Raw genomic sequence first — 3,503 nt, 5'->3', positions numbered from 1 at the left:
AAATATTACAGGTATTCTCTTCCCAGATAGCGCATATTCAATTCTGCTTTAATTACAAAAAACACCATTGTTGACCACGCTTAAAGGTTTAAGGTAAAGGAAAAATGGATAATTTCAAGCACTATGTACACATATGTATTTTTTTAAAAACTCTTGTTTTGATGAGAATTTATTTAAATTCCAAAAACCGAAGGCCAACTTGAATGTAAAGAACCAACACTGAAATGCGTCAAAATGAAAATAAAAGAGCATAAATTTCTATGTAAAGCCAAACTTTCTGCGAAGACAATAGGTTTATTTGTCGAAAATCCAACGAGAATTATCACTAAAAATATCAGATAGTAAGGAAAAATGTCCCCAAATTCTCTCTCAAGTAGACAAACTTGCAAATTTCTGCACGAACGCAAATTTTCAGGATTTTGCAAGTTTTTCTACCAGCTAGTGTCTACGGTTACATTTCAAACATAAGAAATAGAAATACAATATAATAGAAAGAATAGACTTTTTAAAATCCTTTCAGAGGGACAAAACCAGGATCTACATGTATATTTCTTGTTGGTCCGACTTTCTTCAACATAAGTCTCAATTTCTTTGTCGTAGTAACTGTCGGGTTTCCTCCATCGACTCTGGTTGAGATTGCATTCCAATTACGAATACAGTTTTTTTCAGCCGACTACCTTTCAAATCATTGGAATTGACTAAATTAATTAAGTAAAAAATATTTACTTACATTTTTAATTTTAAAATCGCTCAGGTTTGTAAATATTGCTGAGATATTCTGTTCTTGGCGTTGAGTGCTGTAGACGACCAAGGTGCTTATGCGTTAAATGTGTTGCAGGCATCGAAGGTTCTGATGGCGTGGAAGTAGGGTTGCCAGACGTACTGCTTTTGGGAGTAAACGTACTCCTTTTTATTACAATGTACTCCCTTGTTCCCCCAAAAAAAATTTCTGGAAATGTACTCCTTTATTAGCTTTGTACTCCTTTTTCCAGCTATTAATATTTTATCATATACAGGGTGTAAAATAATATCTGTTGCACAGTTTTTTTTTTGAAAAATAAAAGGGGCCTTTATAGATTTTGCGAAGAAGTAGTTTATTGTTAATTATCCACAGATTTTACTTCAATTTTAAGAATTTGTTTTTAAATTTTAGCCTTCATTTGGTTTTACCGGCGGTAAACACTTTGGGAGAAAAGCGCAAGTCTTCGTCGGTTACTTTATTACATATCTTCTGTAACCATAGGCTAATTTCCCCCTTTGCGTCCTTTATACTCCGTCTTTTGTCCAACATAAGGGCTCAGACTCAGCAATCGAAAAGACTCGAAACTGTTGACTAGGAAGGCATTCATTCGACCAACCCTATACAGTTTTTTTTTTCCTTTTTTTTATACAACATCTAAGAAAAAATACACCTGAAAAAGAAGTTCGTGCCGCATGTACTTATCTCCCAAAGCTGGCAAATACAAATCAGGGTTAAAATTTTAAAACCAATTAATAAAATTAAAGTAAAATATTTACAAAGTTAACAAAAAAAACAAAATCTATAAAGAACGCTTTTATTTGTCACATTTATTGTTGCTTCGAAAAAGATTTCTAAGATATCTTTGTTTGTACCTAATTAATGGTAATTTGTTTAGGAAAATTTTTTTCGACAATTTTTGAGTGCGTGGGTGAGATGACAAAACAGTTGTGAATGTGTTTGTAAATCGTTTGAATTTCAGAGGAGAGTGGTGAGACGTGGTTGGCAGGATCTGCTATAGATTTATCTTACTTTCGTACTAAATACTTAGGCCGAATTTCAGATGGCCTATTTAAGTAGAAATTGTTGATTAACTTCCACTATTCAATTTCAGATCACACATTTAATCTGTACTTAAATGGCTAATATTGGCTATTTAAATATGAGATATGCAACCCTGTGTTTGTACCAAACAACCAAGATTGATTGGTAGGTTGTTTAATCAATCCCACCAAATCCCAATAAAAAACAATCAGCTGTTCAGCACAAAATGTTAACAAACAAGCAAAGGCAACAACAATTTCAAGGAACAAGCAGCAGTGCTGCCAATTGTTGGGCATATTTAAACAAAGTTGATCTGAAACCCAACGAAAGTTAAATGGCATTTAAACAACAATCCACAATTAAACTTAGGTGCCATTTAAATATTCATTTGAAATTGGCCCTTGGAATAAGAATCTATGCAAGTTATACATTATCGAAAAGAAACTATCGATGCAAACATACATACATACAAACATAAAAGAAAATTTTACTCCATTGTTAGCTGTGGTTGAAAATTTACAAATATTTGGCGAATTTAAATGATAGAATTAATAAAAACTTGCAGAATTCGCTTACGCCGACTGTGGAGGCAGTGACTCCAGAGCTGAAATACAATGCAACGCCAACGTGGGACTCCAGCAGCACCTAGGAATGGAGGCAGAAGCACCAAACAGTGCTGAGGAATTTGTTTTTAGCGACGAAAATTCAGCCTCCGATGGCTATTAAAATGTGAGAATTGTCTGTTTCGCGTAATTAAATTAATATTCGACAATATAGTTTTACAAATAAAAAAGCATAAACAAAATCAAATTTGTATTTTTTAATTTGGTTTTATGTTCCATCTCACTAATTTATGAATTATTTAGAAGTTAGAATAGTGGCCAGAAAAATCACTAATTATCGTGATATTTTCCCAATAGTTTCATCGTTAAATTCATTTCTACATCACCAACTGAATGACATGTATGATAGAGGTGGAGAAACATCGATGTCTGCTACCATCGATGTTTTAAAGCAAAACATCGATGTAACATCGATTTTTATACAAAATAGGGCGTTTAAAGGCAAAATTAAGTTGGTACTTAAAGTTAGTTCGTCTTTTATATAACATTTTCATCGGGTTTTGCGCTAAGTTTAAAGTTTCAAGTCTCTAGCTCATCGGGAAGTTGGTTAGAAATGATAGAAAAATTCCAGGAGATATATGTATGTAAGTGAAGTTAAATAAAAGCTTGTAAAAACGTAGCAGTTTTATTCACTGGGATTAACATAAAACTATTAAAAAGAGAACGGCGGCCGCTGTTGTGTAGTGGTTAGCAGTGCGCGCTTTCTTCTCTGAAGTGTCAGGGTTTAAGCCAAAATATAGAAAAAAGGTTTTTCTTAACAGCGGTCGCCCCTCGGCAGGCAATGGCAAGCCTCCGAGTGTATATCTGCCATCTGTAGGACTGTAAAACTGCACGCCTCAAATCGGAGGAGAAGCTCGGCCAAACACTAACATATGTGTAAGCGACAATCTAGTATTTTTATTAGGCGTGTTTTTTTTACACGCATACTTATATGCGTTTAAACTTGTTTTGAGCTCTAAGCGACAAACTTTATGTGCGCTAATGAATAGTTGTCGAAATTACTTGTTTTGAAATGGAAATTTTCGATGATTGTTTGTTTTACACGTTAAGCGTAGATGTATATGCAGGTAAAAAAAAGCACAGCTATTAATATTAGT

Source organism: Rhagoletis pomonella, unplaced genomic scaffold, assembly GCF_013731165.1.
Source record: "Rhagoletis pomonella isolate Grant_MI unplaced genomic scaffold, Rhpom_1.0 Rhpom_scaffold_00003, whole genome shotgun sequence".
Lineage (NCBI taxonomy): Eukaryota > Metazoa > Arthropoda > Insecta > Diptera > Tephritidae > Rhagoletis > Rhagoletis pomonella.
Note: the sequence above shows the minus strand (reverse complement) of the source record.